A 26158-nucleotide genomic window follows, 5' to 3' on the forward strand; every position below is an offset into this window, starting at 1 on the left:
CAAAAAGAGTTTTAAGTGTGGGCATGATCAATGCAAATTTAATGTGGAAAAAAATGTCCACTTGATATTAACAAAATAGCCTTGCTAATGCCAAACCAACACACAGGCTGTGAATATGTGATCCTGGGCAAATGGAATTTTAATCTATCAAATGCATTTTTTCAGTAAAAAATAAAATGTTAGTTAAAAATATTTATATAAACAAATGTTTTAACAAGAGAGTTTTAGTTATTCAATCCCACTAAGCTTGTATAAGACTAAGTGGAATAACATGCAGCACAAATGCTACCACGAGCATGAAAAGGGCTCAGGAGGCAGGGAGCTCAATTCTGTGTAAGCATTACGTGAACAATGAAATAGTCAGTTATTTGGGGTTCATACATTCTTAGAATTTAGACTAAATTAGGAGTAGCTTTTTTTAAGACTTTGAAATCATAAGACAGAGAAATTTGGTTCTTCACATTTATTTTCTATGTTGATGGAATTAAATTTCATCTGAAATGGGCCAAATAAATTAAAACAGAAATATTTGATTTAGAAAACTCAGATATTTCTTCAGGCTAAGATTGTTCATTTAAACAAGTCTATTAGAGTCTATTCAAATTAATAGGATACTGAAAAAAAATGAAATGATCTTTTCCTAGACAAATGAAAAAGAGGACAAAATTATTTTATAAAGTAATATATATATTGAATTTCTAGAACAGCAAAGGATTATTTGTCCTCAAGAAAATGTTCTATAAAGAATGATGTGGTGTGTGGATGTAGGTTGCTTAAAAATGATGATTATCTAGATATCATGATTATGTTTGAGCCCTAATTCTGTAACATTTAGTTGCACAGGTTTATTGATACTTTGATTTAAAAAAAATTAAAATGACTGAAAATGGGGCTCCATTTTTTTAAAGTTCTAACAGTTGAATTGTAGTAAAGAATATACATATGAAATATACATTCTTAAATTTTAAAACATAATAGTCAAATATAAAGTATTAGGATGGAATAAGCAGAAAAGAATCATGTGAGCTTTAGTCTTTTTGAATAACTAAAATCATGCTCGATGCTCACATATACACTGAGTTTATAAAACATTAGTTCACAAAATAGCACTCGAATAGCCTGCATAGGCTATGTAAGCATAGACCTTTAAATTTGTGTTGAAATTCTTGACATACATTTTCTACCTGGGCTACGAGAATGCAAGATACTTTCCTCTCATGCCTCAGGTGCTCTATCTATTAAATCTCTGCCTTGCAGAGTTGCCCTAAGGATTGGAGATAATACATATAAAGGGCCTGACACAAATAAGTGCTCATAAACTGTAATTTACTATTTTTCACTTCACATCAGGCTTTGCTGATATGTATAAAATCCAGTTTTCTAGATATTTACTGAATAAAGCTAAGAATAGTTATAAACATACATTATTTTAAAATGCTTTCTAGTTACTATGGCCACTGTTAAAACTGAACATGAAGCTCTAGCACCAGCCAGGATATCTCTTATAGCTTTGTTTCAGAGGAATCTTTATCAGGCTTCAGCAGCATACAATATCTGGTTAGCTTTTTCTGTTTCTTTCAGGTCCTCAGTCTGTGCTATTTCAGAAAAAAATTATTCTCTTTTGCATTTCCTATTTGTTTTCTGAAGGAAGCAAATATTTTAATGATTGATTATTTATGGTTTAATGGGGGGCCATTTTATTCTAACTCATAGGAATAAAACAATAACAAAATGGATGCATATGAAACATCTCATAAATGTGTATATAACAAAGAAAACATACATCTTCAAATATGAATATGTATTTAAGAGCCTGGCTCGCTGCCCGAGCTCCTAACAAGTTGTTCTGTGCTTCAACTTCCTATTATAATAGATCCCGCAAATGGAAGCTCTGGGTCCACAGCTAGAGGTAACATTACCCTAGAGAGTTTTGTGTTTGGGATGAAGTGGACTTCTTTGTGGTGAAGTGTTTAAATATTTATTGGTTTGCCTTAAGCCAACAATATGGTAAAAGACTAGTTTGTATTTTTTGTTTTGTTTTCGAGGAGGCTACTTTGACTCATTTATCTTGCTTTAATCAGAGAATTCATTTGTGTGTTGAAAAGCTTTAATGTGAAATATTTTCTATGTTATATATTTGTAACCTAAAATAAATGAGGAAAAAATGTTTTTGAGCTGTAAGTGAAGACTTGTCAGTGCATACATAACACAATATGGTATATTTCTTTATGGGCATAAAGAGGATATTTTAACCAGCACATGTTCCTATATTTAAAGGTTGAAAGAACTATTCTACATAGCTAAGAATGTAGATATTAATTTTTTTATCATTATGAAGAAGACAATTCTATTGTTATTTTTTAGTGTTGGATAGAAGATCGTGATCCAATCAATTTAAACAAGTATAAATACAGAGATGATCATTTAGGTTGGATTTTGATTCAGAGTGTAAATTCTTGGGATTTGGAGTATTGTGCAATCTGTTCCATGCAAGGGAAAAAAATCACTGATTTTTTTTTTTTTTACCATGAGAATGACATCCTGTTGGAAAGCTTATTTTATTTTTTTTTAGATTTGCCTTCTTCTATTTTTTTTTTTCTGACAATGATGACTAGTTTACAAATAGAAATTTATATCGACTGACACTGTCCTTTTTTTCAACTGTTCTGCAGTCCTGAAATATGAAATACTATTGCTATTTTTTGGTACAACTAATGCTCTCAAAAAATGTAAATGGATGAAAGTGCTGCAATCTATTATGGAAGCACAAACATCTTCATATTTGCCTTACAAATTTTTCAAAGTAAAATGCAGTCATGTTTGTAGCATTGCATAAAAACATTTTTTTTTAATTCTTTATAATAAATTGAAGAAAATAAAGCAATCTGTTCCTTGTATTACACAGTGAAGTAGAAAGCATGACTTTAAAGAACTATTGCTGTTTTGTTAAGATACAAGTCTGCAATAGTTGCTAACTTCTTTAAGAAACCCTTTAGGTGAAACTTATGGTTGGATATAAAATCTATTCTAGGATAAAATAAAATTATATTGGAATTACATATATAATTAAATGATGAGATATTGGGGAAAACTGAGCATTCAAATTTTAATTTTCACAAATATTTCATTTGTACTCTTGATTTCTGTCCAGTTGATTAATTTCCAATTAATTTAAATTCCTATAAGTAGTCTCATTTGAGTATCAACTTGGGAAATGCATTCATAATCTAGTAATCTTTTATGTCTACATTATTTTAAATCTGAGAATGGTTTTGCCACAGTGTTTTATGGCCAGAGTAAATCTATTTAGGAATTATTTAACTATTTTTATATTATAGCATATAGTAAAGGACAATTGATGTAATCAGTGGTTTAAACATTCTAATGCAATCACAGAGCCTTGGCATTTATAGATTTAGCATTCACAGTTACAACTCTTGGTTTCAGAAATTTATGAGAAATCTCAAAAGTGTGTGATACAGTTTGAAATTTATAAGGACAGGAATTTGAGCTCTGACTCTAGCCATGGGCAGCCAGTAAGTGCGCCCAGTTGACCACCTAGTACCAACATTGTAATGTGGTTTCTATTACTTGGTGCCTTATGTTAACTTTTAAGAAGTAATAAAAACTTTGTTTCATAGCAGGAACTGGTCCATAAGAAGTTCAACTGATAGTCCTTTAGGTTTTTTATGTGTTTGGAGATTTGTAGTCTCAAGATAATCCCTCAAGAATGCCGTTGTTTTACTGAAGTTAAAGAAGTTTCTTATTCTGTGGTCAGATTATTCCATTAGTTAAAATGTAGCCTCCCATTAAATGAGAAATGTTGCCAATTAGAAATAGTTTGCAACTAGCAAGGTATTCAAATAATTATCATTTTTGATAATTTTTTTTTAATTCATGTTATCTGAGTATGGGACCCAGAATTCAGCATCAAAGAGAATTACACACACACACACACACACACACACACACCATGCTTTCACATTTAAATTTAAATAAAATATTTATATTCTATAGTATTCAATTATATTTATTGTGTAGTGGAGAGAATGATGAGTTGGACTCTTGATTACCTAGGTCAGGGTAGAAAGACACCAGCTGTGTAGTTTGTGCAATGACATTTCAGTTTCCCGCATGGCTTTGTCCTTTTGGTCTTCACTTTTTATTGATGGTTTTGTTGTAGATATTTTACATACTACATATCATTGAATCTACTGGTATAAAGAAAAAACAATAAAGTTGGGACAATGTCAAAGTAAGGTCCAGTTCTCAGTCATGTACAGAGTTATCTGAAAGAAGAATAGAAATGTCATTGAAGAAGCTGAATCTTTAGTTTTAAATAAAAGTATTTAGGGTCTAATATGCCAAATACATCACTGGTGCTGTTTAATTTCTCTACCTGTCAATAAGAACTATCCCTGAGATATACTGTAAAATCTTTCTGTGGATAAAATCACTTAACCAGCAGTGAGTATCACAAATTATTTATTTTAAATGACAACTACATTTCTGTGCACATGTATTGATCGTGCCAAAAACATTCTGACTGGAAAATTGAAAGGAAAATTTATATGAAAAATTATTTTTTCTATATGAAAAATTACTGACCAGCAGAAACTGGAAAAATATCCACCAAGAATTTAGATACCACGTAGACAGGTCCTGATTTAACAATGAGTGAACAGTTACTTCTCACAAATTTCAGTAACGTTGTCTTGACAGTGGTTCCTAGTGCCTCTGTGTTGCTAGGCAACTCAAAAGAGGTTGGGAAATTTGCAGTCAAATTTACTTATGTATGTTAGATTTTATACATATTATATTGAGAATGTATTACACACGTCATTATAGGCTAGTTGTACATTTCTATTCCGTCTTTTGTGTGAGCTTCTTAGTATATATGAAAGACACTCTGCCTGCATCCATGCTCCCCTTTTTTTCTGAAAGTTAACATAGTCCTAATATATGCATTGTTATGGTTGACTATTGTGGGTACATGAAAAAAATAGCCTTTTTTTGACACAAAAAGAATAATTGTTTTAAAAAGTACATAAGCTTTAAAATATGTTCTCTCTCTCTCTGTGTGTGTGTGTGTGTGTGTGTGTGTGTGTGAAAGAGAGAGTTTCTAAAACAAGAAATCTTTGAAAGAAAGGAATAGTCTCTCAGTTCCACCTGGTTATTTTCATTTAATTACTATAACAGATGCAGAAGAAAAATTAATAGGACACTTAAATCCAGTGAGATATTAAAGGTTCAAACTGTGGATATTTGAATTAAAGACTAATCAACTTGGGCTTTTTGAACAATATTCTATGATATTTAAAAAATTGGTAACATAATTTCAAGTGGGAATATTATACTTGAGAACTTGAGTGGTTTTGTGAATCAAATTTTAAGAGTTAATGTTATGGCAATACCACAAACCAGAAAATTAGATATGTATAACAAAAGAGCTTTAAAGAATGATGCATAATAGATCGTGATGCCTGACACTGCTGAAAATTGATGGTCCAAATCAAAAGGATGAATTAGAAATCTTTATGGAATGATGACACACCTGTAATATTGTGAGAAGGGCAAGTGAAAAGAGAAGAAATACCATGGACTTTTATTTCAAGGAGGACTGTGAGGATTTAGAGTTTATTTTACTTTATTACCTGTTTCCAACTAGCTGAATGGTTTAAATTTGTAAATAGGTATTTAATGTAATCATACCAAGATTATGAAACCATTTGACAGAAAGCTGAAGTTTATAATCTCCCTGTTGAAGGAAGACTAAAAGGAAAGAATCTGATACATTTAGAGTTTGATATACTTTGAGTTCCTTATGGTAGGTTGGATCAATATTTAGTTGAATGCTTTTTGTTTATTTGTTTATAGTATTCCCATTTGATTGAACCTATGTAGTTTCATCTTTATAACTGAAGATTAAATGTAAGTTCTACTGTATTTTTTACCAAGATTATTTTTTAAAGATAACATAGGAATCCTGATCATATATTGAATACAATCTTCTACCCTGTAGAAATTTAGAGATAATTAAAAAATATCCTCAGGAGCATAGTTTTTTGAGCAGAGAAAAATTAAGACTACATAAAAATTTATCACATAGTCAATAGAAATTATTTTGGGGGTGAAAATTCCTATAAATAGTATATGTCAGATGACAAATTTAATATAATTCTATTATATTTAGCATAATATCCTATATACCTGCATAGTTAAAGTTTTTTGTAGGATGAAAAGGTATTGATAAGAAACAAATATTTTGAAGAGAAATCTCATGATTCCTGAGATTCATGTGATTCATGAATTCATGAATGTGACTCTTCAGTGATACATTCAATTACTTAATAATCTGTGACTCTCATAATTTATTGCAAATATTATTTAGCATATTTTTGTTATTTAATAATTAAAGTCTGATTCTCCTATAGATGAGTTCTGGGTTCTACCTATATCTTTCACGCTACTATGAATTTAGTTTTTTAAAGTTTAATTTAAAAAAGTTTTCAATTACAGTTGATATACAATACTCTATAGTTTCAAGTGTACAACATAGTGATTAGATAGTTATAAAACTTATGAAATGATCACACTGATAACTATGACACCATACATAGTTTTTTCAACATTATTGACTATATTTCCTATGCTGTACTTTACAACCCTGTGATTATTTTTATAACTGGCAATTTGTACTTCTAATTAATTTAGTTTTTAAAAGTTGAATATGAATATTATTTTTCTTACTTTATGCTATCAGACAACTCATTTGACCAATTTTTCTAATATTATATAAACAGTATAATTAGTATACTTGATATATACTGGTTTTTTTTTTTGGTCTAGATGGCTAAATATTGATCTTTTTCTTTACTATTTTTTGGATTTTTGACAGGTACATAGTCAAACCTTACTCTCTACTTACTTCCCATTTACTTATTCCGTTAGTTTGTATATGAATTTATTCTTCTTAATAATATATAAGTGAACAAAACAGATAAGGCCTTTGCCCTGTGGAGCTTATTAATTTAACATAAGAGACAGCCAGTAAAGTAATTAATATAATTATATACATGGTAAGTGCTGTGCAGGAAATAAACAAGCCAATGCAATAGAAAATAATTGTGTCAGGTCATTTTCAGATGAAATGGTCAGAGAAGGCTGTGTGTGGAGGTGATATTGCAACTGAGACAAAAAGGATGAGAAAGAGGCTGGCATTTCAAGAGCTGGAGAGATAAGCTCATCAGGCAGAGTGATGAAAAAGTAGATAGGCATCATGGCAAGAAAGGACTTGGTGAGTTCAAGAAATGGCCAGTGTGGCTAGAGTAAAGTAAGGGAAGAATAATATGAGTCAAGGTTGGAACCTGTAGACATGAGTTGGGTATTCAAGAGTTCATATTTGTGATAACGAATTCAGATTTTCCACTGCGTTTTAAGTAAATGAAGAGAACAGCTTTCTTCGAAGAGAAAAGGAGTTGAAGAGGTTTGTAATGCAGTGATTTTAATGATAGATCATGGGACCCTTAAGCAAGGGATGAGGAAATGATGTCAGGGAGGAGGTGATGGGTAAGAGAAAGGACTATGACTTATAGTGGAGTACAAGAGTGAGTCAGTTGAAAGGATGAGGTGGCGTGGTGAATGCCAGGTCTACGGAGGAGCCATGAGCCTGGGTACCTGCAATGGAGAGGAGTAAAAGAGGTCAATGAGGAAATCAAGGACCTGGACACTGGGTAAGTCACATGTGCAGATTTTGCAGTTACACAATGTCAGGTAGGAAGGAAGATGGTATACCAGAAACTATGTCTTTAATTAATGTCTAGAAAGTGTTTTTATGAAAGTAATGAGGGATGTAGGTTTAGGCTTAAACCTAAATCTTCCTTCGATTCTCAGTTTCACAAGAATTTTCGTTTAGTGTTCTATGCTAGAAAATGTAGCCCATTTCTTCCCAACTCATAGGTTACACCTTGACCTAACATTTTTATGTTTCATATTTTTGCTTACTATAATTCCTTTTTAGGGTTTGCTGAAGATGACGGTATATAGGATGTATTAGCAAGAGTTGGTGAGGTTTATCAGAATATATTGATTACAGAACAGGTTCCTCTAGAGGGATATAAAGCACTGCCAAGTCCTTTGAGTTTTAAGCTGTTGCTAGTAGTACTCTGGTGAATAGTACTGTTATGTTAACTATCTAGATTTAGGGCTAAGGTGGCATAGCCTGATGAAAGAAGCTTCAACTAAAATGAGATTTTTTGGGAGGCAAAGAGAGAACTGATTTAGTAGTAGCAGCAAAGAGGAGCAGGTCAACAGGTAACCTACCATTAGGTCTTGAAAGGTTTTTAGAAAAGTAAGTTTCCAAATCAGAAGTATGATGATGGTGGTCATTTTTCTTCAAATAAAATCGTGTCTCAATGTTTACTGACTTTTACTCATATTTATTTCTGGGCAATTTAGCAAAAATGTAATTCTTTGAGGACAATAATTGTTTTGCACACTGTCGAATCATCAAGGCTTAAATATTGTCTTTTTAGTAAATACAGGTTGACAAATCAATTGACTAAATTATAAACTCAATTTTGTGTTTTTCTTACTTTGATTTTAATTTGAAAATTAAGAAAAATGTATTTTTCTTATTTTCTGTCCTTATTCCTAATTCTTTTTGTTATATGCTATTATAGTATATGCTCTTCTTCTGACACTTTCTAATTATTGCTAAATTATAAAAACTGTTAAATCTTATTGATGCTTTATAATATTCTATTAATTGCTTTTAACACATTACCCATGGAACACATTTCAGGACATATTTATAGTTAGTCGCTTGTTGACACTATTTCATCCTGGTTTCAATTTATGTGATAGAAATTTTCAAGTAAAATCTCATGAAATGATCAGATTCTTCACTGACGTTCAAAATTTTATAAAACTTCTGCTGGGTTTTGGAAAGAAAAAATGTACTCAAAATAAAAGTCCACTTAATCTAATGTGTTTTATTTTGAGTAAACGCTTTAATAGGTTATGATTTTACTGTCTTTTTTATGTAAAAATGCTAAAATTTCTTTTCTAGAGTTTATTCTCAAGTGTTTATGTTGGCCACTGAGGTTAAATTTGCATAAGGCAGTTATTTTATATCTTCCCTCTTCTTTTCTCTCCCTCCTTTTTTTCCCCCTCTTTCCATCTTTCCTTCCTTTTTCATTAATTTTTTAAAATATATACATCTTGCTCATTTTGTTTCATAGAAGGAGGGGTGGATCATCATTGCTGCATTTTTAGACCACTCTAATACCATCCTTGAAATTAAAAAAGTGATTTACCAACGTTGTTTTCGTGCTATATATAATAATATTATATAAAAACACTTGTTTATTTTTTTAGCATTTTATATTAGTATTTTACCAAATCAATGAATATTAATAACTTTTTGACTTCTCATTACTTTCAAATATTTCCAATAATTTCATAGTGTATGTATAATTTTAATTAAACTCCAGCTCCTATACTAAATACATAGAGACTAATAAATCATTGTTGAGGGAATAAGTTACAATATTTTCATTCTGGAAAATTTTTCTAATTATTTTTAAGCTCTATAAATTGATCTAAAGTTATCTCAACTCAAAGGAAATAATATAATTTCTGTATCTCTGTCTCTTTCTCTCCTCTCCTTTCGATCTCTCTCTCAGATTTTATACACACACACACATACACACACACACACACACACATGCACACCATTATTATTATTTTTTTGTTAGATAATATTTTTAAGTGATCCCTATTTTTAACTTTCTTATTTAGAAATATCAGTTTGAGATTTATTATATTTTCAAAGAAAAGATATATAAGTATATAATTTTCCTTCGTTTTTGGTAAAAAATAAGAATTCTAAGACTGAAAATTGTCTATCAGTGATTCTAATTAGAGCCTACTCTTAGGCATTTATTATAAGATTAGATCAGTATTAAGTCAATCTATAATGAAATCAATAATGATGGCAGCAAATATCACAGGCTGGATAAAAATCAACTTGTAAAGTCTTTCAAATGTGATCTAATATTGAGACCCAGAAACATTTCATTTGTGGTTATTGCCATATATAGAAAATGATCATTGTTCTCTGAGTAACACTTTTGTAGAATTTTAATGTGAAATATTAAGGTGTTTTTAGATAGAATTTAGTATCTTTTTACTGTTGTGTCAACAGATTCTTTAAAAGAAGAAACGAGTGATAATCTTAACTTTATTTTGTTTTACATGACTTAAACAAACTTGTCTTGATCTTAGAGGTTGGGCGCCAGGCAGCATGACTTCTCGTCTCTTCCTCTCTATTCCTGACTCGGTGAATAGCCCCACCCGGTCATCTGTCCACATCACAAGGCACACCATGGAGCTCTCTTTTAGAGTCCCTATCCACTCAGCCACCAAGCCCTGTGGATATAGCCTCTAACATCTTTCTAAAATTTATCGCTTCTTTCTAGTTCTATAGCCAGCACCTTTATTCATTATCAAAATGTTTATTCTCTTGATTTCTGTACAGCTTCTTAAGTTAGCTAGTCATTTGCCACCCTCTCCTCAGTCCTCCCATTCACATAACAATTTTGCTTCATAGCCTCCTAGCGATCTCATGGTCTCCAATATAACATTCAACATAGACACTTTTAATAAGGCATGCATCCCCTTTATCATCTGATCCCTGCTTATCAGGCTAATTACATCTTTGATGACATACTATACTCCTGTCATGCTGAACTCTTTGTAGTTATTATGCAGCGAACTTGCAAACACTTTCTCAGAGGCTGTGCCTTTTGCCTTTCTTTTCCTAAACTTGCCATTTTTTGCAAGGGTAATATGTTCTCACCTTTTAAGAATTTCCTGAAATTATCCCTGACGTCCTAATACACGAACAGCCACCATTCTGGGCTACAGAGGTCTTTACTTATATCATTTATCACATGATATTGCCACTGAAGGTTTAAGTGTCTGTTTCCCATCATGAGCCTGAGTAGCTATGGAGAGGGGCTTACAAGAAGCAATCAGTGGACATAGGCCAAGGAGACTTGTCTCTAAGATGTATTGGTAGATATGGTTTTACTTAGATTATATTTATTTGAGGTGGTTTTAGAGAAGTTCATAGAGATTATTGTTCACCTCTTGACACCACGGTTATGGTTTCCTTCACTGTGGAGTGAGCTCCTGGAAGCAGGGACTATACGTCTGTCATCTGTGTGTTTCCTGAACACCATATAGTGTTTGGCAAATATATTGTATGCCTGGTACATAGTAGGATCTTAATAAATATTAAGTGAATAGGGGAACCTAGGTACTATTCATATACCCATATTAAATTGTTTTTAAAATGTAATCCCTCTGTAGCATTAAAATTTATTTAAAATACACTATTTTTTGCAAATGAAACATCTGATCCATGTCATTTGGTTAAATGTGAGGGCTCAAAGGGGATTAAAACAAACCGTTGCCATGTATTTATAAGTATCATATGAGTTACTCGTCTAACATTTCATTCACTAATGGAGATTTAGGGAAAAGAACTTTTTTGGCTAGAGCTTTTCTGATAGAAGAATAAGTCAGAAATGTTAAAAGACAGCTGTCTTCATTTTGGGCTGCCATTTTTTCCTAAGAGCTACAACACATCAAGCATACCTAAATTGCCTTTCTGAAATACTGGACCACAAGTGTATTGTCGGTAAAATGGTCTGTGTTGATTAGTTTGTCTTTAGGGTACACTTGATTCATCAGATGACGGAGTTGCTGCTGGCGTTTCATGCAACATGCCATGGCATACGGGCTTTATTGGCTTTCTAGCAGTGACACTGACACAAATTCTCAGATTTTATGGGCAATTTTAAGCCTAATGAAATACATCCTCTAGAAACTTCCTGCAGTATTTTAGTAGCTGTATAATTGAAAGGATTATACAGCACAGGATAGTTCAGGATCAAAATCATGGAAGACGATGACAACATGCTTATTTTGTTCCTGCACATGGTGTCATTAACTGCAAGATGGGATACTGATGCTGCCTCAGAGGCTGGTATTAATCTTTGTGTCAAGCTTGCAGAAACCCTGCATGAATTCACTGATGTAAGTGTTGCTGTCCATCTTTTTGATTCTAAGATTACTCCTTTGGATATAAAGTAATATCAGGCTGCTAAACTTAAAAAAAAAAAAAATCAAAATTAGTGAAGGTAAGAGATGTTCATTTCCTTCCGGTACTGAAAATTAAGAGTACAAAACCACACTAGAGACAGGAGTCCTATCACTGTTGGGTAATTTACATACATTATCCGATTTAATCATAACCCTGGGAGAGTGGAAATATTGTTAGTTCTATTAAACCAAAGAGAGACTAAAAGGTTTGCTAGTATTTGATCTCAGGTTTACAGAATTCAAAGATATATATATATCCTCCATTAGTACTTTATAGTGAGTGTCACCTTTTGAAGCAGTTGTTTTACTAAATTTGGCTCTTTATGAAATCTTGATGCCAAAAACAAAAAATGAAAACAAAAACCAACTTTCCACAAGTAAAGGAATGCTGACAAAAATCTATGTTCAAGCATATCTAACCTTTAATTTTTTTTCAACTTTATTCCTGAAATAGTGATATAGTCAAGATCTGTGTGTTGTCAGAAACTTGGTCAAGATGAGAGATTACTTTTTGGATAGAATCACTTGTAGGAATTTTCCAGATGATTCACGTAGAACTAGCTTAATCTTCTGGAAAATATTTTAGAAACCACAAATACACATTGTACCCAGGATGTAGTGTGCTTACTGCAGTGTGGTCTGTGATTTTTTCTTTTGGTATGCATAAAGACCTAGATAGAAATAGCTGATTTTAGCATTTCTACTATAAAACAAATACTCTCTTACAAGAGAATGGCCTCATTCGTATTATATATACACGTGTATCTCTATCAAATACTATTGAGAAAGACATCGTGCCATTGGGCTCACTCCTGGGGGTAATGAAAAGTGATCCTTCCCCTTGAGTTTATTTGAGGAGTATAAATGTTAACTCTTACTTAAATACTCATTTAGTAGATATATATAAAAGTATTTAAAATGCATAACTCACCTTGGAGAAATCAGGTAACTATCTTTCCACCCAGACCATAATCTCTCAAGTAAGTATTAGGAATTCTCTCTCTTTTTGCCTCCAAGTATTTTGTAATTTTGCCTTGTATTCTTTAAAAACTGAGTGTTGTAATTAGTTTTTCAAAAACCTCAAAATTTTGATAAATATTCTACATTATTTTCTAATTAAGGTGATAGTTATTTTAAAAAGTCATAATGTGCTTAATCTCCAAATTTGGGCTAAAAAATAGACATTAAATTGAATATTCAGAAACATAAAGAAATATTATTTTTTACAAAAGCCCAAAGTTATTAATTAAATATTTGACCTTTTGTGGCTTCTCAAATGTTGATTTTCAAAAACATGGAAGTCGTTAGAAGGAATATATATGAATGTAGATTCAGGGCTGGAAGACAGAAATAGTTTAAATTGACTGGATATATGTTCATAGATTGCAAATGAGCTCTTCTTAAAATTTAAACCCTTGAATATGATGTCTCAAGCACAGAGTGAGTTCTTCATATATACAATGTTATTCTCATTGTCTACCAGCTGTGTTATGATTTCAGATGATCTTTCCTATAAGTTTTATACGTAACTCATAAAATGTACAATTCTGGAGAACAATTATCATGACAGGGAGTGCGCTTTCTTGATGATATGGTGGGGGCCCGTTCCCACCTCTGTTTTTGAAGGATATTAAAGGTAAGATTAAAAATGCACCAGTTGTTCTGCTTTGCTGATTATAACAGTGAAGGACACAAAATTGATTCTAGTTTATGGCTCAGTGTTTCAATGTTATTCAGCAGCACCTGTTGGCCAGCAGCTGTTAGGGATTATTGCAGGTTTCTTTGTCAGGAACAGTGTGGCAACAATAATAAATCAGATTTAAACTTGTTGCCGAAGGGGGTTTGTTTAAAAAAATTAAGTCTTTTTATAGTCAAAGATGTTAATTCTAAGTGGTAAACTGAATGAACCTAAATATATCTTGGGATCAACTTATATTTTCTGAGTCTGAGTAATGATCATATATGCACTGAAGGCAGAATAATTTTCTCTCAGAAATACAGCAACATTGAAAGCGTCCTTACCAGGTCTGAAAAGATAGGAAGAGTACAATATTTAAAATTTTTTTTCATCTTTGGTTCAAGTGAAATGGAGGGTACTGCTCTGATAATTAGAATTTATAAGGAAAATGGTCACATACATAGTGGATCTGAGGCAATCAATTTTCACTAATCTAGAAAATTCTCTCCTCAGGAGAGAAGAGATTTATAAACTTTCATGATCTATTTAAATTCAATGTAACTTTCTCTTATTTTGAATAAGGAAAAAGTGACTCTAAGGTCATAATGTGGAATTGACTTCTCCCTTCCTAGTATATTATGACATTTCACATTAAGGCAAATTAGGGAGAAACGTTCATGGGTGAATAGAGAAGAGAGAAATGTAGTTCCTTTACTTTGTTATTTTTCATGGCAATTCATACTTTATACAATACATCATTCCTGGTTCTCTAAATATGTATTTTCCCTTAGGTAAAATCTCAAAAAATTTAGATGTTATGGTGGTTCTGTCAGGGAGGCAAATGATATAGAGCTAAAGCAAGTGTTATATGACTTTTTATTTAATATTTTATTTTCTATAGCTATACCTTTACTTGTACATACATATACATCCATACCCATATATTTTCAAGTGTTCAGTTTTCCTATTACAATTTTGGTCATGAGAAACAGATTTATTCTTAATCCTATTTGTCAACGTGGGAAATAGCCCACCTTACTAATTTAGTTTGCAAACCCACTCACTATTCTCTTATCACCCTCCTTCTCTTTCTTTTTATCCTTCACTATTAGAGTTGCCAGCTACTAAGCCATACAGGACCACTTTCTGAAGAGTAACTGAAATTAACAATATACATCATTTGGGTGGCAAACCTGGCAGTCACTCATCATTTATAACACTAACTCCCCACCCTTTTGGTAATGGAGATAAGAACTGCTGGTTCTTCTATTTAGAAACCTTGAGCCCATCCCCATCCCCTTTGCACATGTATGGAATTACTGTGATTTGTCCTTTATGTCTCTTCAAGCATTGATATTAATTAGCTTAGGCTCCACCTCTTACTCTGTGCCCAGGCGGCTCATCTATCACTGAGTCTTTAATCATAGAAGGTGGCAGTAGTGTTCTCAGCTTCAAGACTGAGCAAAGGAAAAAATCTTCACCAAGATTACTCTTAAAAATCTGTTCTGAGAACACTTGTTTCTCCCAGTGCTGTTTTCTTCAGGACCTTCAGGGTCGGCAGGAAAGCTTTTCAACAAATCTGGTTTCTTTTTTGAAATGATTTTGGGTAGTTTTGTTACAAGTTTTTGGTAGTTTAAGTGGCAAAAGGATGGAAATAATAGATAGGATTCTAAATTCCCTAGGGCTCTTTTGTCATTCTATCTTTTCATAAATTTTATGTGTTAACATACAAAAATTGTAAAAACAATAATAGGTTTAATATTGAATACAGAGAATCTATTAGAAGGGGGCAAAGGCAACACTGGGCTCTTCTATTATTGCTTATATTCTTTACCCTTTTGCTCCTTCATACCCAGGATTAATTTTAGTCATTTCATGCAATTCCATTCTGTACTTTGTCTTTCTGCAAAGCAAAGATAATATTGTAGTTCAAAACTTGGCCATCCACAACCCTTAGGAAATATGTTTTGATTATTTCTCAGAAGGAACATTTAAAATTTTTTTAGTTATATTTTGTACTTACCTGCATTCTTAAACATGGAATATAGATAATAAATTTATTTATTATTATAACTCAGTCACCATTACTATAGTTATAGTTCTGTTTGAATACAATGATAACATAATGCACCATTAATTTATTTAGAACTGTTTACCTCTCTCTGAAAATAACCCCAAACTCCTATGCTATTACCCTTAATTTGTTTCTTCACACTCATAGTTTGGAATTAAAACTACTAAAATTATAATTATTTATGAAATAAAAATGACACTCATGAAAAAATGCACATTTATTCTAATATTAAGACTTTTTGTTTGTTTTTAGAACACTTCTTTTTTCTTGACTATTAGCTGGAAATAGCCAGTTATCATTTTTACATGTCTCTCAATATTGTTGCAGTTTCAATAGAGATAATGGGTTTTTGTCTTAGATACTATGCAAATAATGCTTGTTCACTGGAGAACAACAATATACTGTATTGTTGTTTTGGTTCATCAAGGTGATGGTTCATAAAGAATAAATAGATGCTTCATTGACAGTTACTCATGTATTTTACCTTATTAAATGAATTAAAGGACAACGAAAAGAAAATTATTTTCAAACCTGCTGTACACAGCCCTCGCTAATTATGTTTTTGCCTATGGGATATAGATTTTTGAGGATATATTAAGAATTAGTGATATATACACCATTTATATGTGATAAAATATAAAATATTTACCTTAAATAGGAAAGTGCTATAATGTCACCCTCCCTTCATTCTCTAAACAAACACCAACAAATTCGCGTCTCTTCTTGAAGTATTATCTACAGCCATCAGGCTACGGTATGAAATTCACTTCTAAAGATAAAGGAAATATGGCCAAGTGTCATTAGTCTTTTAGATTTTTGTATGATTTTATTGAAAAATTATGAATAAATAATATGATAGCAAATGACTAGGTAGATATAAGATGGTCAGGGAAGATGCAATGAAAAAACCCACTGTAGCATGTTGTAGGAGTCAAAAGTATGCTGGTGTGACTGAAGCATGGAAGGTATGTGTTAGAGACATAGAATGTCCCTATTCTAGAAACAAATGTCTGAAAGGTGGGCAGAGGCCATAATGTGTAGGGCTTTGTAAGCCAGAAGAAACATTTGTATTTTATCCTAAGTAGATTTTAGGTAGAGATGTGGTATGCTTTTTGATTTATATTTTAGAAAGATTTCTTTGGATGCTATATAGAGAATTTATTATTGAGATTCAAGATCTGAAGTAGGGGGATAAACTAAGAAGCTGTAGAAACCCAGGTGTGTTGGTGGCTTGGAGAAGATGGGGTTCATGGAAATGAGAAAAAGTAAACATATTGTATGGAATATTTTGGCAAGATCAATCAATAGTACCTACTGATGAATTGGGCATAGGTGATAAAGGTAGAGGAGAAAATTTAGTTAAGGTGATTAGGGGAGAAGAATCAAGAAAAGATCCTAGATTTTGGTCTTGAGCAATTTTGTAGATGGTGGTGTCACTGAACGTGATGGAATAGATTGGAAGGAGAATAAGAATTTTAGGGAGGGAAGGCCAGGGAATAAGGAGTTCTGCTTATCCATGTTAAATTTGAGATACCTTTTAGACTTCTAAGTAGAGCTGTTGACTTTGTACTTGGATATGTAAATCTGGTGTTTTAGGAACATTTGTTTTGAAAATAAAGGTTTGGGAGTATTTGGCATGTAAATGGTGTCGGAAGCCATAGGACTGAGATAAATAAATGATGTTATCAAGGAAGATTGAACATATAAGGAAAAGGCGCATACCCTTAATGAGCTATGGAGCACTTCCACATTTAGTTATTAGCAAAGGGATAGGAAACAATAAACCAGTTCACTAAGGGATAGCTATTAATGTTAGAGAGAAACCAGGAGAATGTAGTTTGTGAAATTCAAGGAAAGAAAATATGTCAACAAACAGGGCATGGTCAATGTCTAATTTTGTAGAAGATTCATATCAAGTGGGAACTGTGAAATGACCAACATACTTGGGAAATTGGAGGCGATTAATGCCTAGGAAGAACGCTTTCTATGAGTTTAGGATTAGATGAAGTTAAGAAGGAATTTGGAGAGAACAGTAGACAACATTTTAAATAAAGTTTTCTCTGAAGGGGAGAAGAAATATGGGGCAGTAGGCAGGGAGGAGAGGAACTAAGAAATTTATTTATGAGGTTGTTTTGTTTTTAAAGTTGTGTTTTATAAACTGATGTAAATGATCCGACAGAAAAGGACACTGGTAATTTATGAAAGAGAGGGGATAATTGCAGGAGGAAAGTCCTTGCGAAAGTGGGAGAGGCTGTGATACAGATTTTGTAGACCACATATGGAGAGCTTGGTTTTTGATAGAAAAAGGTACCTTACATCTCTAGCAACAAAATGGAAAGAGGGATGTATGGGACAGATGCTGGTAGGTTGATATATTGGTATTGCAGACATGAGGGGGTTCCTGTCTCATTGCTTCTAGTTTCTCAAAAGGGTATGATGCAAGCCATCAGTGGAAAGTAAGGCAGGATAGAGGGGTACCTAGTACCTTTGAAGAGCAAGATAATATGAGTATATCATCTATATACCATCTTTTCCTATCTGACATTTGAATCCTGTGTAATTATTATTTTTTTAAAAAAACTTATTTATTTATTTCTGTCTCTCAAGGGAATTTTATTGGTTCTGGGAAAGGGTTGGTTGGCAGGCAGCCCCTGCCTCTTGCTGAGAGTGCCACAAGCTCTCATTGTTTCCCGTTGCCATTGATGAGCAGGTTCACATGCTCGGGGGAGGCCAGGAGGGCCTTGAGCTTGGGCCAGGCGCTGAGGTGAGCCACATAGGCCAGGGGGAAGGAGTCAGGCAGCGAGGGGCCAGGACCTGGTAATTCAGTAGCAAGTCCAGCACTTTGTAGTCAGCAAAGGAGATCTGGTTGCCCATGGTGAAGGCCTGGCCTCCTTGGTTCGGGGACAGCATGATCTCAAAAGGCTTCAGATGCCCCGATAGCTCCTTCACATATTCCTCCTTGCCTTCCTCGTAGTTGGTGTAGATGAGGGTGACGTATTTGAAGTGGAAGTCCTCCATGCCGTCATTCACCACATCCACCAGGGCCTCCTCCCACTGGTCCTTCCCATACGGCCTGAGAGAGCAGCCCAGGTGGCGCAGGATGGTGTTGGACTGGTACAGGGTGAGGTCTTCATCCTGGAACTTGGGGAGCTGCCCGTACAGACAGGGGGCCTTGAGAGGACCCTGCAGTCAAGTCTCCTTGGTCACCACGTCCTCCTTCCAGCCCTGGCCCTGGTCAGCTGGCAGCATGTGCATGGCTTCACGGTGCCCTCGAACAGGGACGATGGTGTCGGGTGGGAAGGTTGCAGTATAGACAAAGACGGTAGCGGTAGAAGAGCTCTGAATCCTGTGTACTTTTTACACTGGCCTGGATAGTCAAGCAAAACCTGGAGCTGGGTTTGTTTCCTCTGCACTTATACTATTTTATTGGTCAGATTAGTTCTAGGTTCTACCTTTTATAGTTATTCATTCATGCACAAATATTTGCTAATAACTTATTGAGTACCAGAAACCGCATTTAATCATTCTGTTATCCAGATTTCAGCTACATCAGGAGAACTCATATAAGAATTGCCTTCAAATGGCCCATTGATGATCCTAAGATCTCTGATATTTTCTGAGTACAAATCAGAAGAGATGTTCCCTTCATTTTGTGCACAGTGTACTACGTTGTGGTTTCGTATCTTAAAGAGCATATTGAAATGATAAAAAAAAAAGTGCCATTTAGGTTTGAATTTCTAATCTGCAGGTTAAATATTCTCATTTCATATTTCACTGGAGTCAGACATGTGTCCAGCTCTTCCATTTACTAGATATTCAACCATGGCAAAATTACTTAGCCTCCCATCTTTAAAATGAGGACTAAAAAATCTAACTAATCGAGATGATAATATAATTATGAAAAGGTAAGGACATAAGGAATATGAAATAATAAGTGTTCAATATTGTCAGTAGACTATAACCAAGCATTGAGTGTATTAAGTATTATATTTTATCATGGGAATTATCAAGCCTAATGCTTTGAAATAAAACTCAGGAATCTATTCAAATAGGAAATTAAATGGAATTTGCTTCAAAGTAACCAATTAACACTTTTAAAATAACTAAGAACACTATTCGCTGAAATCGAATTCAATATAGATAAGTAATAATGTAAGCATATTAACTAAAGAATACAAATAGAGATTTTAAAGTGCAGATGATCTCATTTGGAGGTACAAACCAAGAACATGGATGTTAAGGAGAAGTTATCTTAATTAATTATATCATATCTGCAAAGTCCCCCTGACCCTTAAAGACACATGTAGTACAAGTTTAGACTGATCAGGATCATCAGTGTCTTTGCTCAAGATCCTCAAGGTCATGTGTCCAATCTAAGAAGCACTGGTGTAAAATGAGAGCAGGTAAGAGAATCAGAAAAGGAGACCTCACTTTTGAATTCCAAGGAAAAGATCTTTGCTTTTTTCCTGCAGTTCATCTGTATTATGGATTGTAACTGTATTTTAAATAATAATTAATATAATAGTATCAATAGTATTTCACCATGAGAAGCATTAAATATTTAAATATATAGTATGAAATGCACTCTCCTTATAATTATTTTTATTGATCATATTCTTGCTAACTCTAATTTTATTAGTATATTTAATACTCTAATACTCTAGAATTTTAAATGTTTTTTATTGTTGATATGACTATCAAAGGAAGGTATTATTTTTAATACATATAGTATTTTTCATTGTTCCTAATCAAAGGATTTTTTTATATGTAGTCTGAACAAGAAATTGGAAATGATGCATAAAACTACAACTTTTTAACTTGCAGGGTTGTTTATGCATCGTGGGTTTACTTATTTTTGCAGTCATGTACATTTTAAAATTGCCATTTGTATTCTAGCTTTTTACTGTAGAGGTAATTTGGATTGGAGACAATAGGAACCGTGATGTACAATATATATGTTGCATCCAACTGAGAAAAACCACCACTTTTATCTATACTTCAGTCAGCATGAGATTTTCTTTTAGTTCGTTTAGAAGAATCAGGTCCTGTCACCTGCATGGCATACAATATTTGACAGAAAAATTTTCTTTTGCCCTTTGTGGCTTAAATGCTGAATGCCATAGAATCCTTCGTCTAGCTGAAGAACAGTTTAAGGTTTCATCTGTGACAATGGTAACAATAAAACACAATACTATTTTAAATTATTATGCCCGATAGATCAAGACCATTATCTGAATACCAGATAGAGCCAAATAATTCTCTATGATTTAGATTAGATATAAAAACACTTAAAAACAGGTATGTATTATAAACCATTTTGGAAAACTCTTTGGCATTATCTACTTATCTACTCTATTATGCTGCAATTCAACATATAGGCATATACTCAAGAGAAATTTGTGCACCTATGCACCAAACACACACCCAAGAATGCTCAGAGCAGCACTATTAATAATATCTAAAGCTGGAACTAACCAACAACATCAGTATTAGCATGGATAAATATTTTGTGGTATGGCCATGTAAGGAATACTATAAAACAGTAAAAATGAACACACAACTGCTATACCTGACAGCATGAATGAATCTTAAAACATAATGTTGAGCAAAATAAATTAGACATAAAAGAGTATATACTACATGATTCTATTTATATAACATTCAAAAATAAATACAACTTAACTATCATGTTAGAAGTTAGGGTAATAGTTCTTTGAGGAGTGTGGAAATAGGAATTGAGAAGGTAGATTTTGGGGCATGGGAAATATTCTCTTTTGACCTAGATAATGGTTATGTGGGTTTTTATTTATGACCATATATTGATAATATGAGAACACATTATGATATTTATGATATACATTGAAATTATACAAATATGCATTTGTTCATACATGCATTATATATAAACAAAATATTGGTATATATAATATATAATATGTTGGTATATGGCATATAACCAATTTTTAAAATGTTTTTAAAAGAAGAAAAAATTCTGGAAATAAAAAATATATTATTTTCTCTTCACTAGAGATAAGTAACTCAATCTGGAGAAGTTGTGTAAGTAGTATATTAGACATATGTTAAAATATACTAAGTAAGCAATTCAACTATATTTAGACTTTCTATGGATCACAAAACAGAATTATGTTTTGTTATATTTTATATAGCCGCTTAAAGAATTAAAATAAAAACTAATTTTTTTCTTGAATAATCTTATAGAGTATAATAACTGTAAGCAAATTTGACATGAGTAATTATTTTAAATATTTTGTAACTCAGAGTCTGTTGAATTTATCTTGGTTTTCATTGAGTTCAATTCACTTCGATTTTAAGTTAAAACATTCTATGTAAGTCATTATGTTCTTATATAATAAATGTTCCTATTACAGCTTCCCAGTTAGAAAATTTTGTATATAAGAATACTATTGATTTCAGCAAGAGAGTACATATATAAATCTCTAGATTACTCACCTACTCCTCAAACGTGTATTATGAAAGGTAGAAGACCTGTGTAAACATGCCTGGCATCTAACAACTGAACTTGGTAACATAAAGTCTAGCAAAATCTTACTATTCAAATGTATAATATATTACTTTTTTAAAAACTATTTTCATAATTGTTGAGATGCATCATCCCAGAGGATGATAAAGGTGATGCTGATAGCTGCCATTTATTAGGCATATGCCATGTGCCGGTAACATACTGCCATGGTTCATAACGCAGATGATACTTATGTTTCTGGAAAGAGTTAATTTAAACAAGTAATTTGTTTGCCTTAAAATTGATGAATAAAGCAAATGTAGTTATCTTATTTTAGATCTTGTAAATCTAAATATATGCACAGAAATACCTAATATCCTGAAACCAGCAGCTGTGTTTCTTATGGCATCTCTTTTAATTATGTGATTTGAACATTTTTAAGGGATTTTACTATCTATTTTGCACAGATAAAAAATAAATTGAGAGTATTTCTTGATCAAAACTAGTTGCCTTGGAACAAGAGTAAAAGAGAGAAGATGTAATGGACATTGTAAAATGTTTTTACTATTTCAGGTTAGAATTGGTTGTGAAATAATAGTCTCACACTAAATAAATATTTTCTTTTAAGAAACAAAAATGAGGTGTTTTAGGAAAGGACTTATTAAAAGAGGACATGATGATCTTTCATGTTGTTATAAGAAGCATATGCAGTAACTAAGGAAGTTGAAAGTGTCCGGGAGTTAATATGATGGAAAACTTGAATATAAGACTCAGAAACGATGAGTGGGGTCTTAAAAGGAAGAATTGACAGGATATGTTAAAAGTTTGGTTAATTTCTCTATTTTTTTAAAAAATATAAATTCTATCTCATTTTTCTATTCCACCTTCTTGAAGCTCATTATTAACCAATTTGGTCTTCTTTTATGGATGATCTATGTCATCTTTCTTCTCATTTTAGTTTCTTTTTCTTTTTTTAATAGGCAATATCTTCAACTCTGTCTTCCAAAAGTTGTATCAAAACATTATTTTAGAAATATTTGGAATATTTCTTTTTTATATTGCTCTATTCTATTTTCTTTTTGAATCTCTCCAAGAATATTAGAGATTTCTTTCCTTTTTTTTTTTTTAAAGTTATCAGTTCTTTGTATGATCTTTTGTCTTCCAGATTTTTTTTTTCTATTTAATCTTGGCTCTTCTTTTATGTGAAGTTCTCTTTACTAAAAAAAATCTGCATGTTTTCATTTGCTATTAACATTTCACTTCGAGGTCCTAAAATGACCTGAAGCTAATTGAGATGATTGAGAAGCTAATTGAGATGATTGAAAACTGTGAGGACAGGGCAACAGGGTGATTCGATAGAGAGCCAGTTGTTTTACTGGGGCAGCATTATGTGCTAGAATGTGTTCATGTCTTTTCCCTCTGGGATCATATCATTTCTCGAGAGAGGTAACCTCCATAATTATCCCTTGAGGAGAGGTGGCTACAGGTATTTGGGGCCACAGCTGTTCTTGACCACAAGTCAAGAAAAGTGTCCATCACTTTTGTCAAATTATGTCTCTTAATATAATCACATCTTATGAATAACGTTTATCTCACATGACTGATTCATTGGGGGAAAAAATGCCACAAATTTAATTCCCTAGTAACTCTGAAGCTTTGCCTTTTGGGATTTGTATTTGTGTATACAATTACAATCCACTTGATTATAATAGAGCCTTGGATGCTAAATTACAGTATCAGATGCAGCAAGTAAAATGTTGAATATTTAGCTTATTTTTTCCAAAATATTTATCATTTATTCCAAAATATTTCATCTATAAATTGACTACTCTATTATGTTGACTTTTCTTTATACAGAAGTTAAAATGATTTTGGAAAGGCAAATTATTCAGATGCTGAAATTACATATTCATTGACTTCAAGTAGATTATAGGCTGGTAAATTAAATAATGCTTTATGTAACAGTTTATTTCTTTAAATCTTACAGAAAATGCACATGATTTTGGAAATAATAATGTTCAAGTGCTAAGAAGCTCTTGTTATTTTTCTTGCCTTTGCTAAACACACACACACACACACACACACACACATACACACACGTCATTCAAGTTTCCTACCAAGAATAGCAGTTTGAGAGAAAAGAAGGAAAAGAATGTTCTGAGCATGCCTTTGAATAGCTCAGGCAAGAACAGGTGTTATCCCAGGAGGAAACTCTGGGTTTTTTTGTAATTGAAAGTGTGTCCTGCCCTGATAAGCATAGGATGAAAAAAAAAAAATCAGAGAATAGTAAATAGCCAAGAGGAAGAAAGCCAGAAAACTTTTCTGTGTTCTTCCACATAAATGTATGTTATTTCTTTAAGGACTGGCTTAAAAAGAAGACTAATTTGGGATGCTACCTACCTCTGTTTTCAGAAAACTCCTCTAGAATGTGATTTTAAGTAGGCCAATGACCAAAAATAGGCCATAAGGCATGTCAGGCAACTTTATGAACTTCAAGGTTGTAGGAAATTTCATCCATTGGAGAGTTCCCCAGTGCTTTAAACAGTATGAGAAAGGAAACAGCAGTAAAAATTAACCATGCTAGTAAAAATTTCTCCTTTAAGAAATTACTGAGTAGAGTCTAAATAGTTTTGCTGTTGTTCTTGTTGGTTGGATGGTTTGTTCAGGATATTTGCTTCTTTGCTTGCTGATTTTTAGTATATAAATAAAACTTCGTAAGACCAAAAAAAAGGAAAATCTTTCAGGAAGCTTTAAGATAACATCATACATTTTTGAGGTTTTTAAGGCTGAGATTCCATTTTGTTTTACTTAAAGTGAATGTTATAATGTTGCACATTTTTGTTTATTCTCCATTTTTGCTTGTTCATGAAATTCAGAAGAAATTCTTTCCATTTACGATCTCTCATTGTGCATTCATCACCACTCTAAACCCTCATTTACTCTAAAATTAAGCATTCAATGATATGCATGTTATAAATTCATTCTCAGTTGCAAAATTTTCTTGGTGCTTAAGAAATTGTACTTTAATCACGTTTAGTCAGAAAGTTTAGCAAAAATAGTACTTTGACACACAATGTCAGCATGTTCTTAGATTTTGATAAATGTGAACAAAAATCAATAGATCGGTACATGAGGAGGGCTCAAATAAAATCATCATACTTCACAAGCTTTTCCTAACATAACTCACAGCTGTAGACTTTCCTTTTCAGTAATAAAAGAAAATAAGTCATGGAAATGTAATGTGCAACATGGCGACTATAATCAATAATAATATATTGCAAATTAGAAAGTTGCTAAGAAAGTAAATCTGAACGTTCTCAGCACGAGAAAAAAATTGTGACTTTGTGTAAGGACAGATGGTAACTAGACTTAGCGTGGTGATCATTTTGCAATTTATACAGATGTTGAATCATATTGTACATTTAAAATTTATATATGTTAATTGTGTGTCAATAAAAAAAGGAAAGAAAATGGTTTTGATAACTAGAAAGCACCTACTGAACTCTATTCAAAGAGGACTTCTTTGCAGGAGGCAGAATAATAACTCAAAAATAAATAGAATCAGTAACTTCAAAATACTGTTGTATTCAAAGGTAACATCAATTTTAAAATTATTCAGTACTTTCAGTTTAGATATTGAGAACACTAATTGCATCAAATGCCAACATTGATTGATACTAAATTTGATATATTCCATAATTGGGTCTCATTCCATCCATTTTTTTCTCTCCTAGTTATTCTTTTAATATGTCAC

The 26158-nt window shown here is 32.5% G+C and overlaps 1 protein-coding gene and 1 pseudogene across 1 annotated transcript in view; one reads left to right on the forward strand and one right to left on the reverse strand.

Annotated features, from left to right (window-relative positions):
* LOC120617489 (laminin subunit alpha-2-like) overlaps window positions 1-26158 on the forward strand; it is a 230348-nt gene that overhangs the window by 79406 nt on the left and 124784 nt on the right. The gene's annotated exons all lie outside the window — the stretch shown is intronic.
* Window positions 18604-20287, reverse strand: LOC120617317 (glutathione S-transferase P-like; annotated as a pseudogene).

Source organism: Pteropus medius, unplaced genomic scaffold (assembly GCF_902729225.1).
Source record: "Pteropus medius unplaced genomic scaffold, Ma_sr-lr_union100, whole genome shotgun sequence".
NCBI lineage: Eukaryota > Metazoa > Chordata > Mammalia > Chiroptera > Pteropodidae > Pteropus > Pteropus medius.